This window comes from Pongo abelii, chromosome 2, assembly GCF_028885655.2.
Source record: "Pongo abelii isolate AG06213 chromosome 2, NHGRI_mPonAbe1-v2.0_pri, whole genome shotgun sequence".
Taxonomy (NCBI): Eukaryota; Metazoa; Chordata; class Mammalia; order Primates; family Hominidae; genus Pongo; species Pongo abelii.
In genome coordinates this window covers 153656091-153679821 of record NC_085928.1, presented here as the reverse complement: position 1 = coordinate 153679821, position 23731 = coordinate 153656091, and the positions used below count along the sequence as shown (strand labels likewise).

Sequence of the window (23731 nt, the reverse complement as noted above, 5' to 3'; positions counted from 1 at the left end):
CAAGTTTGAAGCTGATACTACAACACTTAGGAATAGTGGAAAAGGGAAATAATCTGTTTCTTAGTTGTTAGAGAAAGATAAATAACCATAGTTTATTTACATAATGAAATCCCATACCTTAGCATTAATGAGTGAACTAGATGCATATATTATAGATAAATCTCAGGAAAAAAAATAAGAGAAATATTATTGCTAATTTATAGGTAAATTTATGGACAATTGTTGTGGTGAGGAAGATGGAAGCAGGATCCAACTCTAGATTTATATTTGCAAAGAGGCATGTATATATTCAAGCATACATAATAATATAACATATTGCATATTGACACATATTATAGGAAGTAAATACCCCAAAATGTCAGGTTAGTGTTCTCAGGAGAGGGAGTAGGGTGAAGGAATATAGAAATGGCATTGGATATGTATGTCATATTTTAAAAATCTGGAATAATTAATGAAATATTAATTTACTTAATCTTAAATGATATTTGAGTGTTTTATTATTTTTCTAATGTTCTTTATATTTACATTTTTAAGTAATTAAAGGTATGTCTTAATAATGACTCTCATTCTGTTCCATATTCTAATTATCACAACTCTAAAATAAAAGGAATCATATTAAAGTAAGGATCAACAGAAGAAGCTGAATTGTATGTATATTCATGAATAGGCCATATAATTAAATATAACAGCACAAGTGATAAGAAAATAGTCCTAAGAAAAGGAGTTATCTAATCTGACTGTGTCTCATAATGCTAGATGTTTTTATCTGAAGTATTGCTGAAAGTTTATGGCACTTCTGCAGAAAACCTATCTAAGAATGGAGGTGCAAAAGTTTCATGAATCTTTATATCCACAATAAGTTAACAATTTCTCTAGAATATAGTAAAATAGTTTGAAATCTACCATGCTATTCTACCTGGATAATTTACAAAGAGCATTTTTTTTTTTTTTTTTTTGGCTGTCAGAGAGCCACCAGCTGACTCGCTCTCACTCATGAACCTCTCATGGCCCTGTTCCTGAGACTTTATTTGCACAGTTTATTTTGTTTATGGCAAAACACATGAAGGAAAATTTATCAACAAATTAATTATAGAATGTCAGTGCTAACTAAATTGCTTGTTGCAATCAAATTGGCTCTCACAATACTGTCCTGGATCACATACAAGATTGACACACTCTTTGAGCCTGCCTCTACTGTCAAACTGCCCCATTCTAAGATGTGCTTCTAAAGTTGGTTGATTTTTCTTCAAGCTCAAATGTATCACTGTAAGTCCCGATCTGGTGCCAGCTTCTTTTTCCTCAATACAGGATTTTCTAGTAATTTACCCAAAAAGAAACAATAGATGTAGTAGTCTGTTTGTGCTGCTCTAACATAATATCACGGCCTGAATAATTTATAAAGAACATACATGTATTTTCTCACAGTTCTTGAGGCTGAGAATTCTGAGACCAAGGCACCAGAACATTTGGTACCTGGGGAGAGCTGCTTTCTGCTTCCAAGATACCCTGTTGTATCCTCCAAAGGGGACATATGCTGTATCCTCACATGTCAGGAAAGAGCAGAAGAGAACAAATCCATGTCCTGAAGTGACCTGAAGTGAGTTTTATACAGACCCTAATCCCATTTGTGAAGGCTCCACTGTGATGACTTCATCACCTCCTAAAAGCTCCACTTCTTATTACTATGACATTGGCAATTAAGTTTCAACACACAACTTTTCAGGGACATTCAGTCCATAGCAATAGCAAATTAAGTAATACTCTTGTTGAAGGAAAGAGTCAAACTCTGTAAAATATTTCAAGAGATTTATTCTGAGACAAATATGAGCTACCATGGCCCATGACACAGCCCTCAGGAGGTCCTGAGAACATGTGCCCACGGTGGTCAGGGTACAGCGTGGTTTTATATATTTTAAGGAGGCATGAGACATCAATCAAATACATTTAAGAAATACATTGATTTGGTTCAGAAACGTGGGACAACTCAAAGCGGGAGCTTCCAGGCTATAGGCAAATTTAAACATTTTTTGGTTGACAATTGGTTGAGTTTATCTGAAGACCTGGGATTAATGGAAATGAATATTCAGGTTAAGAAAAAGGACTTAGAGGACCAAGTTTTATTGTGCAGAGAAATCTCTCAGATAGGAGACTTCAGAGAGAGAGCAGGTTCTAAAATGTTTCTTATCAGACCTAAAAGGGTGCCTGGCTCTTAGTTGATTATCTCCTGGATCTGGAAAGAAAGGACGGAAGACAAAGGGGGAAGGGGATTCTCTATAGAATATGGATTTTTACCACAAGAGACTTTGCAGGGCAATTTCAATGTATGGCAAGGAAATATATTCTGGGGTTAAATATTTTTTCCTTGTCTCATAACGTTATTCTAGAGTTAGACTGAAAAGTAAGTCACAATATATAAGGCCAAATAAAACCCGTCTGATGAGAATTTATGGTTTCTAGGGCATGGCTCTCTAGACATCTTAGGCAGGAATTTGGGCAAGATAAAAAATCAGAGCTTAGTCCTCACTCTCAATTGTAATATATGTTACTTTCAAAATCCAAGTTACAGTAACTTTCCCTTTACCTTTACAGAGATTTTTCTTGGAAGCCCCTTACTGCTGGAACTCAAATTTCAATAAGGAAGTAAGCCTTTCTGTTTCCATGAAATTGATCTCCTGTCTTTTGACATGCATTTTGTTTGTCTTACTGATATAACTTGGTAAAAAAATTGCTTTTGGTTTTCAGTTAGTGAAAGGGGAAACTTGAGAGACTTCTACATGTTTCTGTTATTGTTTTTGTATCATAGTATCTCTCACTCAAAAGCTTACGAAGAAAGTCACTGTAAAAATTCGACCATTTGCTAAGTATATTAACTAAATAGAGAGAAGGAACTTGGAATATAGCCAGATAAAATGGTTTCACAGTGCCAGTGACCTACCCATGAAGTCGAATTGGGTAAAAATCCCTTTCATTGAACTACATAAGCACTTGATTAATGAACAAAGGTTATGTTCTAGGACTATGGATTTATGTCTGTTCAAAGCAATTTTCAACATTTTTTTCAATGGTTCTCTTTCCCTAGTACCTAGTTACTCTGGCAAATGGCCACATAAAATTTTGGGAGGGACTTAAGTGGTTTTCTGTACATGTTTGTGAGATTTTTCACCTGATCTTTCCTCAAAAAAGCCTTCCCTCTTTTTAGTAACTCTAGATGTGGAAATAGATGAAGGTTTGAGATTTAAATAGAAAGCTAAGACTCTCAAGTCAGACTTCAGTTCACCAGACTTTTGTTTTCTAAATCAGAAAAGTCAAGTAGGATCCTGGTGGATTTCTCATCTTTTTACAGCCTAAGAAGCAATGACCAATTACCCATAACCATAAATACCTGTAAGTTAAACCATTATAATGACCACACCTACCCTTTTACCAATTGCCACACTTATGTCCTGCCTTTGCATTTTTTTTTTCTTTTTTGAGATGGAGTCTCGCTGAGTTGCCCAGGCTGGAGTGCAGTGGCGCGATCTCGGCTCACTGCAGGCTCCACCTCCCAGGTTCACACCATTCTCCTGCCTCAGCCTCCCGAGTAGCTGGGACTACAGGCGCCCGCCACTGCACCCAGCTAATTTTTTGTATTTTTAGTAGAGACGGGGTTTCACCGTGTTAGCCAGGATAGTCTCGATCTCCTGACCTCATGATCCGCCCGCCTCAGCCTCCCAAAGTGCTGGGATTTACAGGCGTGAGCCACCGTGCCAGGCCACGCCTTTGCATTTAAGGGCCGCTCTGAGGAATTGACCACTCCAGCACCTGGTCTTTGCATTAAAAAATGAAACATCCCATTTCAACAGTAGTGTCTCCTGCCAGCATCCCAAATGAACAGAGAACAGTTGTAGACCACTTTTCAAAGATGATGGGGCTGCTGTCATCTAAGCATTATTGAAGAGAGTCTTTTTTGAGGACCCTTTTGGGAAACACAGGGGGTAAATGAACACGCTGTATGTGAGCAATCCATTTCAAGTTTATATGTCCCTAAATCTAGATTTCTTCCCAGAGTCCTAACTTTCACATAAGAGACCTGACAAGGCAGTGAATTTAACTGAGAAATAGTGGCAGCTTCAGGATCAAAATTTGAATTTGATTTTTATGTATTTCAGCTGTATGACACAATTGAGCTAACTTTTTTTAATACAGAGCAATTCTATGGTTTTCTTTCTATATATTGAAACCAGAACCTCAGAGTTTGAGTATGTAAATCTTTTTAAGCTCCTAAATGTCATTAGAAGTAAGCACTCACTCTGTAGTCTGAATTTCTTATGTCCCTACATAGGGCTCTCTGGCTGTGGTGCTGTTTCCCTGAAAGACTTGCCTTGTGTATTCATTGCAGGTGACCACAGATGAGAATTAGAAGACTGTTTCACATTGTTTGCCAAGAGGCTTTATACTGGTTGAATTTCAGAGCCTTCAGCCTGAATCAGATCAGATAACCAATTCCAGATACCTCCTATTTGCCTGAGCTTCTGTTTTCTAAAATGATTTCGGGAATCAGTGTCGATATCAATCAGACAGCAACAAAAGAAGCTAAGTTTGATAATTTGAGCAGAAAATGAGTTTATTATAAAGATATGGAGAGCTGGGAAAATTTTGAGAGGGATGGAGGAACAGGCTAAAGGTTAAGATTCCAGAATTAATGCCCACAAGCACATCGTGGTACTGGCCCAATGAGGGAATAGCCATTGCTACCAACACTGAGCACTTTGGAGTAGAATTTACAGGACTGCCAGTGATAAGACTTCATTTGCATCTAATACTGATAATAAGTCTGTGCCAGGAATTCAGCCTCAGAGGCAATCCACCCCTGAGAACAAAGTGCTTAAGTACTATACTGGCTAGCATCGTTAATAAAATGGATTCTTCATGGAACCTCCTTTCTAATACTGTTCACTTCTGAACCACAGTCTGGCACCAATGAGCTTAATCAATTTTGCCTAGTCATGTGCTTGTGCCTTACTGCAGGAGACACTGGCAAAAGGAATATTTTAGTTTCTACTTTGAGGAGGCCAAACATATAAGTAGAAAATTCTCCAAGCATAGAAAAGTTTTCAAAAATGCTAGATAACAAGAAAATATAACAGATATTCACTATTCCTGATGTGTACTCCTTTATTTTTAATATTTCCCTGTGAATCACTTTTGTTTTAAGTGTGTTGGATGCAAATAGCATAGTTTCCTTTTGTTGTTGTTGTTGTTGTTGTTCTTACTTTGGTTTGGGTTTTTTTCTTTTTTCTTTTGCTTTCTTGCTTTATTTCTCTTCTCTAATATTGCTATATGACTCAAGTTGTCTCAACATTTTTTTCTCAAGTGATCCACCCACCTTGGACTCCCAAAGTGCTGAGATGAGAGGTGTGAGACACCCTGCCCAGCCCTCATTCCCTTTTAGAGTTGCATAACACTCTACGTTGTGGATGTACCCATAGTTATTTTCAATGTTTACCTTTAAGTTAAATTAACTTTTTTAAATTGAGCTTTTATTTCTCTATTAAAATAAAAAATGGAAAAGAAACTATTGAATTTCCCATCAGCAGGATAAGAAAGTTAGCTTATGTGTATTTGTTTCTTTTATTCCACACTCGACTCATGGTTTTTGTGTTCTAATTGTGTTCTCTCTTTAAAATTAACATTTACCACATATTTCATAATTATGTTATTTTTTGCTACTCGATTTTCTTACATAATGTAGATATTTATCTGGCTTCATTTATTAAGTAGCTAGAGAAGATTTGTCAGCAATTTTTTCAGGAAAGCTATTTGCTTTGTCTACGTCCCAAATTATTGCCTGTCTAAAATTTATTTATAAAGCTTTAATAAATAAAATTACATAAATTATAGAATGCTTTGGTGGCAATAATCTTCTTAAAACTTTGAAAAAATCTATTCCGATATCTCTTGCATTTAATGTTACTGAGAATCTTCAGTAGCCGTGTGTGTGTGTGTGTGTGTGTGTGTGCGTGTGTGTGTGTGTGTGTTTCCTAACTCCCTGATAGGTAACCTATTTTAGATTGATAAGTCCAAGAGGGAGGAAGTTTCACCACCTGCAAAAAATGTGTACAGATTTTCTTTCTGTCCTAAAAACCCAAATTTTGCTAAGATATATTCTAGATGTGTCACGGTTGTTAGTTTTGCCTGCTATTAAAATCTCAACTTTGACAAAATTATCTATCAATGAGGCCGATGGGAAACCAGGCTCTCTCATACATTGTTCATATGAATACGTAATATATAACTTCTATGGCAGGTAATTTGTTCCTATCTAGTGAAATTATTTATACATTACCTTTTAACCAGCAATTCACTTCTAAGAATTTTCCCAAAGATATGCTGGCAAAAATATGAAGTCATTTACACAAAGCTATTTATTGCTAGATTATTACATGGTAGAAACCCAAATGTCCTTCATTTGAGCTAATTATATTAACTATGGGTACATCCACAAAGTAGAGTGTTATGCAAGTCTAAAATGAGCCAAATGCAGTGGCTCATACCTGTAATCCCAGCACTTTGGGAGGCTGGATCACTTGAGGTCAGGAGTTCGAGACTAGCCTGGCCAACATGGTGAAACCCTGTCTCTACTAATAATACAAAAAGTAGCTGGGCGTGGTGGTGCATGCCTGTAGTCCCAGGTACTCGGGAGGCTGAGGTAAGAGAATCACTTGAACCCAGGAGGTGGAGGTTGCAGTGAGCCAAGATCGTGCCACTGCACTCCAGCCTGGGTGACAGAGCAAGACTCCATCCCAACGTAAATAAATAAATAAAATAAAATGAGAAATATTTCTGCTTACCAATATTGAATGATGTCCAAGATAAATTGTTAAGTTAAAAAAAGCAAAAACAAAAAAAGCAAGGTGAAGAAAACTGCATATGGAATGCTATCAATTAGCACAGAATGGAAAGATATGAAGACAAATACCTATTTTTTTGTCTTAAAAAGCAAACAATAGAAAAATAACCATAATAAAAAGAGTGATTTCCTTTAAAAGGAGAAAAATAATATAAAGAAACAGGCAGGTAGAATCTAAATTTCTTTGGATATATCTTGTTTATTTAGATTTTACATAAATCTAAATAAAATGATTTTAAAGCAATCCTTAAAAAATGAAAATAAAAGCTTTAAAGTAAACTTACTGTACATTTAGTTGATGGCACAATGTCGCTCCAAGTAATTTTAAGGAACAGTAATTTGATTGTTGATCCCTAGAAGGATATACCCAAAAAGTTAAAATAAATTTTAAAAACATTTTTAGTAATTATAAGTGAATTGTTGGTATTATTAGTCTGAATCTGTTGTGGGTATATTTTCGGACAAAAATTATGAATACTATGTGATATTCTAATTCTATAATTCCCTTATGTTTTTGAGAATGAGAATTCTCAGAATAAGTAAAAGGAGATGCAAGTGTAACAATGAAATGGTTAAGTAAAATCCCTTGTAATCTTTCATTTGAATTGAAAGTGATAGTGGCAGGAGACAGACAAATTCCTAGGCAGACAGGGGTGAGTCCCCAGTGAAACCCAATCTTCAAACCAAAAACAATTTAAAGCCTGAAAACCAAGCTGCAGTTCCGGATAGAGTCCATGATTGGAGTGAGAACTTTTTTCCCACTCCTTCCTGATTGGTTCTTTTTGAATAATGTTCTTTAACCAATCAAATGTTGCCTCTTCCAAAGCTACCTACAACCTGCGCCTCCTCATTTCAAACCTATAAAAACTCCAGACTGAGCCACACAGACGGGCTACCTGCTTTCAGGCCCCTTCTCACACAGGGGACTACCCACTTCAGGTCCCCTCTCACTGTCAAGGGCTTTTCTGTTGCTCAGTAAAATTCTTCTCTGCCTTTCTCACTCTCCAGTGTCTGCATACCTCATTGTTCTTGGTCATGGGACAAAGAATCCAGAACCCACCCAACAGTGGAAGCAAAAAGGGGCTGTAACATACTCCTGGCCAGCTTGCAGAGCTGCCTGTGGTGTGAATGAAAAGAGCTGTAACATGCTCCCATTTGCCAGACATGGGAGTGAAGAGCTGCAACCCTTCTGGGGGCTCAGACCTCAGGACTCCTCAAGCCAGAGCTGTAACACACCCCTGTTTGCCAAGCCATGGGAGGAGAGAATGGACAAGCTATAACATGCCCCTGTTCACCAAGTTGCAAGCGGCGGGAATAAGAGACAGAACTGTTTCATTCCCTGGCTGGGACTCCCTGAGTAGAAGCTGTAACACCCCTTTGGGCCTCCGTGGTTGCTGGTGTGTCTGAGTTTCTGGGTTCCACTGCGTTCCCTTTGTCCAGAAGCTGGCGCTGAAGGTGGAAGTTGGTCACGGATGCTCGGACCAGCCTCCAGCCAAGCACAGTGCCATGGCAGGTGTGGGATCCAGGCTACTAGGATGAGCCAAGCACAGACTGATGGACCAAGTAGGTGAAGACAGCCCAGCAGGCTTGAGTGAAGCCCAGGCAGAGGCAAGGCCGGCCATGGAGATTTCCGGCCGGCAAAGCTTCACTGAAAGAATCCTGTGTCAAAAAGTACCAGTGCAAATTTATGATGAATTTTCCTTTAAAAAATAAAAGTATTTCCTAACTCTGAATAAAAAAAAAAAAAAAGCCAGGAAGAAAATGACCAACCCATTCATAATGTACACTCTTTTGTTTGTTTGTTTTGGTTCCTACTTTTTTAAAAAAAAAATATATATACTTTAAGTTCTAGGGCTCTTAGCATCCAGCTGGGGGTCACCACATACTATTTTCCACTGAAAGGAATCAGAGGCCCTGGAGAAATTGTTGGCTTCAGGTCTGGAGAATAAATTATATAAGGTAATCCAGTGTACTTTGCCATACCATGTAGCAAGGAAACTCTCTAATACTACTAGGGTTCAAAAGAACTTAGGAGTCAACCCAAAGAGGTGATGTACATCAATGATAAAAATTTTGAGCATTAATAAGATAAATGCTTAGATCTATAAGTCTGTATTATGTAAAAATAAGTATATGGAATAGTAGTGAACCAACTCATAATTTTGAAAACCAGTAAATAGGGGGAAGACTCATGCATCTACTCTGCATTTCCTATAAAACTGTACCACTAGGTAACCAGATAACAATGAAGGAAATTTTCTTTTACAGAAGTATTCTAGCTAATAACGAATGAATGATAGAATCAGAATACCACCATTTTTCAAACCATAATGAATCTAGGCATTGATAATCAATTGTATTTTATATCACAAAAAGACAAAAACACAGACATTGTATGCTTTCTAATAGGAACATTTATGAAGCAGCATTGGCAAAACAAACAAACAAAAATGCATCAATCTTTTTCTGGTCAAGCCTTCAGGTCCATATTAACCTTTAAGAAATACAAAGATTGGAGCCAAGATGGCCGAATAGGAACAGCTCCGGTCTACAGCTCCCAGCGTGAGCCACCCAGAAGACGGGTGATTTCTGCATTTCCATCTGAGGTACCATGTTCATCTCACTAGGGAGTGCCAGACAGTGGGCGCAGGTCAGTGGGTGAGCACACCGTGCCCCAACCGAAGCAGGGGCGAGGCATTGCCTCACTCGGGAAGCGTAAGGGGTCAGGGAGTTCCCTTTCTAGGGGTGACAGACAGCATCTAGAAAATCGGGCCACTCCCACGCAAATACTGTGCTTTTCCAACGGGCTTAGGAAATGGTGCACCAGGAGATTATATCCCGCACCTGGCTCAGAGGGTTCTACGCCCACGGAGTCTTGCTGATTGCTAGCACAGCAGTCTGAGATCAAACAGCAAGGCGGCAGCGAGGCTGGGGGGCGCCCGCCATTGCCCAGGTTCACTTAGGTAAACAAAGCAGCCGGGAAGCTTGAACTGGGTGAAGCCCACCACAGCTCAAGGAGGCCTGCCTGCCTCTGTAGGCTCCACCTCTGGGGGCAGAGCAGACAAACAAAAAGACAGCAGTAACCTCTGCAGACTTAAATGTCCCTGTCTAACAGCTTTGAGGACAGCAGTGGTTCTCCCAGCACGCAGCTGGAGATCTGAGAACAGGCAGACTGCCTCCTCAAGTGGGTCCCTGACCCCTGACCCCCGAGCAGCCTAACTGGGAGGCACCCCCCAGCAGGGGCAGACTGACACCTCACACGGCCTGCCGGGTACTCTAACAGACCTGCAGCTGAGGGTCCTGTCTGTTAGAAGGAAAACTAACAAACAGAAAGGACATCCACACCAAAAACCCATCTGTACATCACCATCATCAAAGACCAAAAGTAGATAAAACCACAAAGATGGGGAAAAAACAGAGCAGAAAAACTGGAAACTCTAAAAAGCAGAGTGCCCCTCCTCCTCCAAAGGAACGCAGTTCCTCACCAGCAACGGAACAAAGCTGGACGGAGAATGACTTTGACGAGCTGAGAGAAGAAGGCTTCAGACAATCAAATTACTCCGAGCTATGGGAGGATATTCAAACCAAAGGCAAAGAAGTTGAAAACTTTGAAAAAAATTTAGAAGAATGTATAACTAGAATAACCAATACATAGAAGTTCTTAAAGGGGCTGATGGAGCTGAAAACCAAGGCTCGAGAACTACGTGAAGAATGCAGAAGCCTCAGGAGCCGATGCGATCAAATGGAAGAAAGGGTATCAGCAATGGAAGATGAAATTAATGAAATGAAGGGAGAAGGGAAGTTTTGAGAAAAAAGAATAAAAAGAAATGAGTAAAGCCTCCAAGAAATGTGGGACTATGTGAAAAGACCAAATCTACGTCTGATTGGTGTACCCGAAAGTGATGGGGAGAATGGAACCAAGTTGGAAAACACTCTGCAGGATATTATCCAGGAGAACTTCCCCAATCTAGCAAGGCAGGCCAACATTCAGATTCAGGAAATACAGAAAATGCCACAAAGATACTCCTCAAGAAGAGCAACTCCAAGACACATAATTGTCAGATTCACCAAAGTTGAAATGAAGGAAAAAATGTTAAGGGCAGCCAGAGAGAAAGGTTGGGTTACCCTCAAAGGGAAGCCCATCAGACTAACAGCGGATCTCTTGGCAGAAACCCTACAAGCCAGAAGAGAGTGGGGGCCAATATTCAACAATCTTAAGGAAAAGAATTTTCAACCCAGAATTTCATATCCAGCCAAACTAAGCTTCATAAGTGAAGGAGAAATAAAATACTTTACAGACAAGCAAATGCTGAGAGATTTTGTCACCACCAGGCCTGCCCTAAAAGAGCTCCTGAAAGAAGCACTAAACATGGAAAGGCATAACCAGTACCAGCCGCTGCAAAATCATGCCAAAATGTAAACACCATCGAGACTAGGAAGAGACTGCATCAACTAACGAGCAAAATAACCAGCTAACATCATAATGACAGGATCAAATTCACACATAACAATATTAAATTTAAATGCAAATGGACTAAATGCTCCAATTAAAAGACACAGACTGGCAAATTGGATAAAGACTCAAGACCCATCAGTGTGCTGTATTCAGGAAACCCATCTCACGTGCAGAGACACACATAGGCTCAAAATAAAAGGATGGAGGAAGATCTACCAAGCAAATGGAAAACAAAAAAAGGCAGGGATTGCAATCCTAGTCTCTGATAAAACAGACTTTAAACCAACAAAGATCAAAAGAGACAAAGAAGGCCATTACATAATGGTAAAGGGATCAATTCAACAAGAAGAGCTAACTATCCTAAATATATATGCACCCAACACAGGAGCACCCAGATTCATAAAGCAAGTCCTGAGTGACCTACAAAGAGACTTAGACTCCCACACAATAATAATGGGAGACTTTAACACCCCACTGTCAACATTAGACAGATCAACGAGACAGAAAGTCAACAAGGATACCCAGGAATTGAACTCAGCTCTGCACCAAGCCAACCTAATAGACATCTACAGAACTCTCCACCCCAAATCAACAGAATATACATTTTTTTCAGCACCACACCACACCTATTCCAAAATTGACCACATACTTGGAAGTAAAGCTCTCCTCAATAAATGTAAAAGAACAGAAATTATAACAAACTATCTCTCAGATCACAGTGCAATCAAGCTAGAACTCAGGATTAAGAATCTCACTCAAAACCGCTCAACTACATGGAAACTGAACAACCTGCTCCTGAATGACTACTGGGTACATAATGAAATGAAGGCAGAAATAAAGATGTTCTTTGAAACCAATGAGAACAAAGACACAACATACCAGAATCTCTGGGACACATTCAAAGCAGTGTGTAGAGGGAAATTTATAGCACTAAATGCCCATAAGAGAAAGCAGGAAAGATCCAAAATTGACACCCTAACATCACAATTAAAAGAACTAGAAAAGCAAGAGCAAACACATTCAAAAGCTAGCAGAAGGCAAGAAATAACAAAAATCAGAGCAGAACTGAAGGAAATAGAGACACAAAAAACCCTTCAAAAAATTAATGAATCCAGGAGCTGGTTTTTTGAAAGGATCAACAAAATTGATAGACCACTAGCAAGATTAATAAAGAAAAAAAGAGAGAAGAATCAAATAGATGTAATAAAAAATGATAAAGGGGATATCACCACTGATCCCACAGAAATACAAACTACCATCAGAGAATACCACAAACACCTCTACGCAAATAAGCTAGAAAATCTAGAAGAAATGGATAAATTCCTCAACACATACACCCTCCCAAGATTAAACCAGGAAGAAGTTGAATCTCTGAATAGACCAATAACAGGAGCTGAAATTGTGGCAATAATCAATAGCTTACCAACCAAAAAAAGTCCAGGACCAGACGGATTCACAGCCGAATTCTACCAGAGGTACAAGGGGGAGCTGGTACCATTCCTTCTGAAACTATTCCAATCAATAGAAAAAGAGGGAATCCTCCCTAACTCATTTTATGAGGCCAGCATCATCCTGATACCAAAGCCAGGCAGAGACACAACCAAAAAAGAGAATTTTAGACCAATATCCTTGATGAACATTGATGCAAAAATCCTCAATAAAATACTGGCAAACCAAATCCAGCAGCACATCAAAAAGCTTATCCACCATGATCAAGTGGGCTTCATCCCTGGGATGCAAGCCTGGTTCAATATACGCAAATCAATAAATATAATCCAGCATATAAACAGAACCAAAGACAAAAACCACATGATTATCTCAACAGATGCAGAAAAGGCCTTTGACAAAATTCAACAACCCTTCATGCTAAAAACTCTCAATAAATTAGGTATTGATGGGACGTATCTCAAAATAATAAGAGCTATCTATGACAAACCCACAACCAATATCATACTGAATGGGCAAAAACTGGAAGCATTCCCTTTGAAAACTGGCACAAGACAGGGATGCCCTCTCTCACCACTTCTATTCAAGATAGTGTTGGAAGTTCTGGCCAGGGCAATTAGGCAGGAGAAGGAAATAAAGGGTATTCAATTAGGAAAAGAGGAAGTCAAATTGTCCCTGTTTGCAGATGACATGATTGTATATCTAGAAAACCCCATTGTCTCATCCCAAAATCTCCTTAAGCTGATAAGCAATTTCAGCAAAGTCTCAGGATACAAAATCAATGTACAAAAATCACAAGCATTCTTATACATCAATAACAGACAAACAGAGCGCCAAATCATGAGTGAACTCCCATTCACAATTGCTTCAAAGAGAATAAAATACCTAGGAATACAACTTATAAGGGATATGAAGGACCTCCTCAAGCAGAACTACAAACCACTGCTCAAGGAAATCAAAGAGGATACAAACAAATGGAAGAACATTCCATGCTCATGGGTAGGAAGAATCAATATCATGAAAATGGCCATACTGCCCAAGGTACTTTACAGATTCAATGCCATCCCCATCAAGCTACCAATGACTTTCTTCACAGAATTGGAAAAAACTACTTTAAAGTTCATATGGAACCGCTTCGCCAAGTCAATCCTAAGCCAAAAGAACAAAGCTGGAGGCATCACGCTACCTGACTTCAAACTATACTACAAGGCTACAGTAACCAAAACAGCATGATACTGGTACCAAAACAGAGATATAGATCAATGGAACAGAACAGAGCCCTCAGAAATAACGCCACATATCTACAACTATCTGATCTTTGACAAACCTGAGAAAAACAAGAAATGGAGAAAGGATTCCCTATTTAATAAATGGTGTTGGGAAAACTGGCTAGCCATATATAGAAAGCTGAAACTGGATCCCTTCCTTACACCTTATACGAAAATCAATTCAAGATGGATTAAAGACTTAAACGTTAGACCTAAAACCATAAAAACCCTAGAAGAAAACCTAGGCATTACCATTCAGGATATAGGTATGGGCAAGGACTTCATGTCTAAAACACCAAAAGCAATGGCAACAAAAGCCAAAATTGACAAATGGGATCTAATTAAACTAATGAGCTTCTGCACAGCAAAAGAAACTACCATCACAGTGAACAGGCAACCTACAAAATGGGAGAAAATTTTCGCAACCTACTCATCTGACAAAGGGCTAATATCCAGAATCTACAATGGACTCAAACAAATTTACAAGGAAAAAACAACCCCATCAAAAAGTGGGCAAAGGACATGAACAGACACTTCTCAAAAGAAGACATTTATGCAGCCAAAAAACACATGAAAAAATGCTCACCATCACTGGCCATCAGAGAAATGCAAATCAAAACCACAATAAGATACCATCTCACACCAGTTAGAATGGCAATCATTAAATAGTCAGGAAACAACAGGTGCTGGAGAGGATGTGGAGAAATAGGAACACTTTTACACTGTTGGTGGGACTGTAAACTCGTTCAACCATTGTGGAAATCAGTGTGGCGATTCCTCAGGGATCTAGAACTAGAAATACCATTTGACCCAGCCATCCCATTACTGGGTATATACCCAAAGGACTATAAATCATGCTGCTATAAAGACACATGCACACGTATGTTTATTGCGGCATTATTCACAATAGCAAAGACTTGGTACCAACCCAAATGTCCAACAATGATAGACTGGATTAAGAAAATGTGGCACATATACACATGGAATACTATGCAGCCATAAAAAAGGATGAGTTCATGTCCTTTGTAGGGACATGGATGAAATTGGAAATCATCATTCTCAGTAAACTATCACAAGAACAAAAAACCAAACACCGCATATTCTCACTCATAGGTGGGAATTGAACAATGAGAACACATGGACACAGGAAGGGGAACATCACACTTTGGGGACTGTTGTGGGGTGGGGAGAGGGTGGAGGGATAGCATTGGGAGATATACTTAATGCTAGATGACGAGTTAGTGGGTGCAGTGCACCAGCATGGCACATGTATACATATATAACTAACCTGCACATTGCGCACATGTTCCATAAAACCCAAAGTATAATAATAATAATAATAAAAAGAAATATAAAAAAAAAGAAAGAAAGCACGGAAATGGAAAAGAAATGAAGCTGATACAGGGTGCTTTAAAGAGCAGCCTCTCATTGTGGAGAAATGGAGAAATGGGGCTGTGTGCATGCTGGAGATTTCTAGGAGGCTGCCAGAATATGCCTCATAGTTCTCCCAGCTGAGGGGCAAGAAAGCTGGAATATCTGTCATATGGTAGCTACATTGTTGTTTGAGGTTTATTCCCAGAAGCATTGAATTTTGGACACTTTGGCCAGCCTTGCATATAGTCAGTGTACTTCTGAATCTCAGAAAACCCTCAGGCACAGATTCGCTCTTGTAAGAAAGTGGTGAGTACCAAGGGACTAGGGCAGGGCACTAGCTGCCTCTGCAGTAATGCTCAATAAACTCCTATTGCACAGAATTGAATGGAAGTTGCTGAGAGCTATAAGAAATGTCAAATAACCCTGAGACTTCAAATCATCGATTTTTTACAAACCTCTTGCAGATAGATGTTTTAAACAGTATCAACTCTGTCATTACTGAATGATTTGGGGGCAGTGCCACCTCTAAATGCAGCGAGGCAGTTTTTCTTCAAACACAGTATTCTTTCACATTATTTGTATGTCTTCTATACCCAGGCTATGTTACAGATAGAGCAAGATGGAGCAATAAAAGTATTAGATTGGTGCAAAAGTAAAAAAAAAAAAAAAAAAAGAAATACAAAGATTATAAGATCTTTTTATTCAACACATCAGGGAGGCAATTGACAGACTTCACAATGAAAAACTCCAGAATAAAAAAGCACAATTTCTCCAGGAAATAATTGTAAAAACAAAGAAACAGAGAGGAAACCTATAAAAGGCACTTAAGACACTTATCAAGCAATTTCTATGCAAGGGCCTTATTTGGGTCTTGGTTCAAACATATTGCAAAAATAATATAACATTGATGAGACCATTAGAAATTCAAGCAATAGACAATATTTATTTGATGGTAAGAAGGAATATTATCAATTCAATTTTTTGCAAATCATAATGGTTATGCTTTTTAAAAGTTTTTATTTGTCTTAGAAATAAAAACTAAAATATATACAGAGGAAATAACAGGGTATCTGGAATTTAATTCAAAACAATTTGGGAGAATGAAATTGGTTAAGATGTAGATCAGATTGGTCGAGGGCTAATAATTATAGCTGGATGATGGGGGTACATAGTACATGAGGACTCATTAACCTATTCTGTCTTCCTTTATTTAGGTTTACTTTTTTATAATAAAAAGTTGAAAAAGGTATCTGCAACTTAATGAGTCCTATAATTCTGAAGATTCAAATTTGTATTTAAGGTTTACTAATCTGTTACGTGTTTATTTTTTTCTATTCTGTCATCTTAGTTCTTGCCTTTTGGAATTCCTGTTTCATGGATATGGGACCTACTGGATCTGTCTTTGTAATATTTTTGACATGTAATCCACCTTTCTTCAACTCCCACTGATTCCTCAGACAGGTAATCTATATTGCACCACTAAAACTCCATACAATTGCTTTTCTTGAGGTTACCAATATCCTGTGTATTGCCAAATCCAACAATTACATTTATTTCTTCATAATTCTGAAATTTTTAGCAGTATTTAACATAACTGATCACTTATTTGTTCTAGAAACACTCTATTCTCTTGCTCCATGACTTCATACTTTGCGTTTTTTCCCCTATCTCTCTAGCCATTTAATCTTACTCTCTTTTGCAATTTCTTCTCTTCCATCTAATCTATAAATACATGAATTTCCCATGACTCACACATGAGATTATTTCTAATTTTTGTAAAGCATTTTCTCATTAGTTTATTTCATGCTTTTCAATGGCCTTAGACAGCTTCCAGATGCTGAAAACTCCCAAATTTATGTCTGAGCCTAAACTCCTCTTTTGAACACCATGTTCTTATCTGACATACCTACTTGACTATGTTCATAGGCAAATTCTTCATTTCTACTGTTGGTTCCTTATTAATTCTAACAGCCATTCCTTGGAGATGCAAAGTAAAGGAACTCTCCCAATGACCCTATTCCACATCACTTTCATTTGCTGTATTACCAACATTAAAAAAATTCTGACGTAATCTTAATTTTTTATATTTACTTGCATTTTGTTTATTTTCTACGTGACCACTAGCATGAGCTTTATGAGACTAGAAATTTTGTTTTGTTTACTGTTTTATCTTTATTACCTAAAATATTTCCAGACACAGAGTAATAATTTAATAAATGTTTATTGGATTAAAGAATAAATGCTGTCTTTCTTTGATTGGTTTCCTGAAAAACAAGCTGAAATATACTCAAAGGTCTATTAATTATTAATAGTAATTGCTCACTTACTTATGCTGCTTTACATTTTGTAAATATTTTCATTTAAAAAATCTCATTTAATGATCATAGCAACACTGGAGACAGGGATTATTTTTCTTATTGTAAAAGTGAAGAACATTGTGACTGAGAGGGCTTATTGTAAATAAAAAAATATTGTAAAGCTGAGCTTTGACTCCAGGTTTTCTAATTTCCACAATGATATTTCATCGTACTGTTATATCCATCATTTTTGCCTTAATAAGCCAATTGGCGAACGCAATTAAAAATGCATTCTTTAGAATAAAAGAAGTTCCAGTGTAATCAATCTGCTACCAGATAGCTGGATGGTCACAGAAGTATAAAACTGTATGAATGCCCTAGGTTAGTAGCTGCTCTCTGGTAAATGGGAGTCTCAATAGTAGAAATAGGGACAGCGTTGGTGAGAAGTGTGTGTTCTTGAGCCTAGGATGAAGTATATCCCACAAATATAACACTTTCTTTAAGCTCCTTTAAAAAGCACTAGGATAGCCTCGGTAAATGACTACAAAATCAGAGTAAACATCCTATCCACTTGATTATTAAGAATAGTCTTTACAATGACTAAGGTGAGCACTGGGGGGCTAAGTTTGAGAGATTCATCTAGATTTTTATTCTAGATCTTTTTGCCACCATCCCCCATTGATACTCCTTTCAATTTTCCAAACACGTGGTGAAGCCATTAGCTATTGCTTAATATTTATATAAATCCCTACATCATGCCATCATTCCTTCCAAGCAAAGTAGAGCACTGTGATGCTGGATGCATAAAGAATAACTGTTCAATGGTAAACTGGTTATTTCTGGGAAGAGATGGTTGTCAGGCAGCCACAAGAGCCAAAGGGTTGTGGTAAGTATTTGCTGAGCTTTTTTTCCTTTCTGTATTTAACTCCCTTTCTAGTATCACCCCAAAAATCTCCTTGAGGAGCTAGTTCCAATTGAATTATTTGAAATAAACTTTTTAAAATTAAATTTTAAAGCAAAAGAGCAAGAAAGATATGGTAGTAGCCTTGCAATTTTCTATTTCCCATCTAGCTTGTTTTGGTAAGAGAGTGCATGTTAATTTGATGGAGAAGCTCAAATCAGAAATGAAGAGTGTGTATTTGACTACACCATCTCCTGTATTTTACTAAGAAATTCAAGAATAGCAATTGGCAGTTGTACCACATCTACTTTACAAAAATAACCTTAAATTAGACAAAATCAGGAGAATGGAACTCTAAAATCTGAGAATTTGCTAACAACCAGATTACAAAAATAACTGCCTTTTCTACAGTATAATGTTGATTCTTAACTACCTTTGTCCACTATTTTGCATATTTTTATGCTTTATCACTTTAATTATTTTCTTGAAGATGGGAATAAAAAGTCTTGAATTCCAGCATGGGTGACAGAGTGAGACCTCGTCTCAAAAAAAAACAGTCTTGAAAATTTCACAGTTCTCATAGTTTTCTTATATTTCCAGAAATTTATGCATAAATTTCTATTCTTCTTTGACATTCAAGTAAATTATGTTTCTAGTTGTTTTAAGAACACTACCATGTTTCTGTGAATTTTAGTAACAGCATTAGTGAACTTTTAGTTTCTAGTTCCAACAGTGCACTTGAGAGAAAAAGTTTCTTTGGGAAGATAAGTGATTGAACTTTTATAAAATACGCACTGCATTATAAATCATGATTACCAATGACAGTGTGTTGTTAATCCTGCATAAAAGATGCAGCAGTTATTATGGCTACTGTGCATTCAGTCCTTTCTGTAAGAACATAGTTGAAATTTCCAAATCATACGTATAATCTTTCAGTCTAATGAACAGATTTTTGTATCTGTCATTTTTACATTTATCCTCATCTTTTATAATTATGTAATATTAACTTTCTTCTGGCATTAAACCATCTACCTTAAAGTTAGTTTTACATTCTAAAAATCTTGCAATGACTGTCTTTATTATATATTGCTGGAACTGCTACAAAGAAATTATATTTTCACTCCTTTTCCTTTTAAGATTTGACCTGTTTCTAGAAAGGTGAACCATTTTCAAATTCTCAGTGATTTAGATTTATTCCTTCATTCTGAAATAGCTGTGGGTAATAAAAATGGGGAAATTTTTAAACCTGCAAAAGGGTAGCACTTAACCCTGAAAAAATTTTAGCATGCATGAACATCTGATTTTGTACATGAACGCTGACAATTTAAAATTTTCAGATAGGCTCAAATTAGTAAATGGCCAACCTTTAGATCTCCCTTTTTAAATTAAGATTTAATTTACACTTTAATGAGAGTCATAGAAGTTCTCAGGTTAAGAAACAAAAAATATACCAGATTTATAATGAAAAAAAAAAACTTGTCTTCTCCCTTATTTCTTCCCTCTCCCAATTCTGCCAACAACTGATTCTCACTTGTAAGAAGCAACCACTGGGCCAGGCACAGTGGCTTAAGCCTGTATTCCCCAGCACTTTGAGCAGCAGAGGCAGGTGGATCACCTGAGGTCAGGAGTTTGAGACCAGCCTGGCCAACATGGTGAAACCCCGTCTCTACTAAAAATACAAAAAAAATAGCGGGTATGGTGGCAGGCGACTGTAATCCCAGCTACTTGGGAGGCTGAAGCAGGAGAATCACTTGAACCAGGGAGGTGGAGGTTGCAGTGAGCCAAGATAGCGCAATTGCACTCCTGCCTGGGCATCAAGAGCAAAACTCCATTTGAAAAAAAAAAAAAAAAAGAAAGAAAAAAAGAGAAGCAACCACTGCTTCTTATTAGTCTTAGTCCATTTTGCATTGCTATGAAGGAATACCTGAGGCTGGGTGATTTATAAAGAAAAGATATTTACTTGGCTGGCAGTTCTGCAGGCTGCACAGAAAACATGGTGCTGGCATCTGCTCAGCTTCTGGTGAGGACTCAGGAAAGTTTTACTCATGGTGGAAGGCAAAGGGAGCCAGCATGCCACATGGAGAGAAAAGGAGCAACAGAAGAGAGTAGGAGGTGCTAGGCTCCTTTTAATAATCAGCTGTCACGTCAAGTCATTACCATGGGGAAGGCACTAAGCCATTCATGAGGGATTTGCTCCCATGACACAAACACCTCCCACTAAGCCCACCTCCAACAATGAGGATTCAACATGAGATTTTGAGTAAACAAATATCCAAACTATATCAACACCGTCATCTCTTTTAGTTTTTTCTTAGGGTGTTTACATCTATATGTCATAATAACATAATTAAATTGCTATTAACTAATTCTCACATAGAAGAGGAAGGTTAGCTGCTGTATGTGCTGTTCCCCATACACAAACACACACATAGCTGTACATACTTCCTCGTCCTCATCTTCCAAATATGGTTATACCATCTTTTGGGAGGCCAGGTAATATTGTTTCCAGTTAAACCACTAAGTATGCTCTCATATTTTCTCTCTTATATAAACCTTTGCTTCTCTGATGGTATATTTGCCTTCTATTGTGTATTTGATTTAAAATGTGTGCGTACCTACCACTAAGTCATCTCAAGGGCTTCAACTCTAAATGTATTTTTCAACTATTCTAGCAATATTATTTATCCATCAGAATATCCCTACTAAACCTTCCATCTGCTAGCCTCAAAATTATATTGTTTGCTCTACAGATTTCATCTTGAAATTTGTTTTAATCAATTTCCCTGCAAATCCTCTTCATCTCTTTTAGTAGCTTTATGAGAAACAATGTTCAAGAGGTAAGTGTTCAAAATTTTACATGTCTGAAAAGGCCATTATTCTACATTCATAATTAATTTTTAGTGTGGGTGGTAACAAATTATCAGTTATAAACCGTATTTTCTCATAATTTTGAAAGCATCACTCAGTTATCTTCTTATTTAGGAAATGGCAATTTTTTTCTATAAAGAGGAAGATATCAAACTTTTAGGATTTGTGGGCCATCTGCTCATTGTTGAAACGACTCAATTCTGCTGTTTTGGCTCCAAAGCAACCATAGACAACTTGTAAACAAATAAGCATGGCTGTTTTCCAGTAAAACTTTATTGGCAAATACAGTTTCCCAATCCCTGCTCTAGATTCTCACATTACTGTAATGACATTATGATTTATAATCCATTTATATGTGACCTTTTTTCATTTTAGAATCTTTTTTAATGTTATCCACTTTGACCGTGACATTCTGAAATATCCAGATGACATACATTAGTAGGAACTTAATGTTTCTTGACAGAATATTGGTGGGCTCTTCAAACTGGGAAATGTTCTTATAATTTGATAATTTCTTCTCCTTTCCTTTCTCTGTTCTCTCCTTCTGGAACTAATATTAGTTGAAAGTTGGGCCTTCTGAGTTTACGATTTTTTAACTTCTACTTTTTGGAAGGTCTTTTACAATTTATCTTCCAACCTTCTATTTTAATTTATGTTACCATTTTCTTTTTCAATGTCTAAGAGCTCTTGTTATCTGACTGCTCTTTATTTTATGTTCCCTCATTTTTATTTTATGTATTCAATCTCTATGAGAACTTTAATTACCATATGTGTGGGAGGGATGCCTGTGTGTGCAGGTGTCTATGTGTCTGTGTATGTGGTTTTGCCTGCTAGCTAATTGCCTGTTTCATCTAACTTTTTTATCCTTCTCTCTCTTCCTCCCTCTTTTCCCTCTCTTCCACTTTTCTGCCTTTCTTTCTTATAGAAGTTTCCCTGAAATGTGATTTTTAACTATTCTTTAACTTTTAAGAACAAGGCATTGAAGTGATGACTAGAAGCTCTATATACAGTACATGATTGAGCTTGACAACTGGTGAGCTTTATTATAACATGATCAAATTAAAACTTAGGGGTGGGTGCGGTGGCTCACACCTGCAAGCCCAGCACTTTGGGAGGCCGAGGCAGGCGGATCACAAGGTCAGTAGTTCAAGACCAGCCTGGCCAACATAGTGAAACCCTGTCTCTACTAAAAATACAAAAATTAGCCCGGCATGGTGGCGCATGCCTGTAGTCCCAGCTACTTGGGAGGCTGATGCAGGAGAATCACTTGAACCTGGGAGGTGGAGGTTGCAGTGAGCCAAGATCATGCCACTGCACTCCAGCCTGGGTGACAGAATGAGACTCTGTCTCAAAAAAAAAAAAAAAAAAAAAAAAAAACTAGGCATTTCGTTGGGGATCGCAAACAGCGTGTAGAAATTTTCTATTAGGCTAGTTAGTTTTCCCCAAAAAAAGCAATTTTCCATCTCGTTCCTAGAGACATCACGCAGCTGAGATCATTCTAGGAACCAAATAGGGAAAAGATGGTGTAAGGATCTCACAATTTAGTATGTAGCCTTTCACTTAAATTCTATGGTTTCAATATAGCTCATCACAGCCACCCCCCCAAATCAGAGGTGTGTTCAGTATTCTCCAGATCAGAACTTGTCTGATTCAGCACCTGCAGAGAGAAAACTTTACTTCAGTCTTCTTAATGGGTTAGAGAAAGAAAATCACTTGGAGTCAAGGTTGGGATCTGGTGTTCTGATACTTTCAAGACTTTTAACTAATCTTCCTGCTTTCTGTCCAAGCCTATGTTCTTCATCCTGAGGTACCTGGTATCACCAACTCCTCAGCCTTTTTAGGTATCTATAGGACAAACTGGCTTGGTTCTTTGCTCTCCTATCAGCAGGCTTAGATGTAAGAGTTACATAATCTGATAAGTCAATTATGACTTATCCACTACCTTTCCAGCACTTAAAAAAATTGGTTTATATTTTTAGTCTGCTGTAATCTTCTCATTTTTCTTTCTTTTCTGTGGGTTTCTAACTTTCTAAAATTCCTTTGGTGTAATTTTAGTAGGGTTTCAGGAAAGACCAGAAATAAATGAACATATTTAATCTAACACATTTCATCTAGTTGTATCCCCAATTTTAGAAAACTCATACCTACCCCAGCTAGTTAGAATTCCAAGTGATTTACATAGCAAGGAGAACTGAAGCTTCTTCTGATAGGCAGGGCTATAAACTCCTTAAT

General features: G+C 37.7%; 1 long non-coding RNA gene across 1 annotated transcript in view; it reads right to left on the bottom strand.

The window, feature by feature from the left end:
• Nucleotides 1–7170: 7170 nt before the first annotated feature.
• LOC129058670 (uncharacterized) overlaps nt 7171–23731 on the bottom strand; it is a 92090-nt gene continuing 75529 nt past the window's right edge. The window contains exon 5 of the long non-coding RNA XR_008523945.2: nt 7171–7242. This is a non-coding gene — a long non-coding RNA (uncharacterized LOC129058670). The remainder of the gene's footprint in view (nt 7243–23731) is intronic.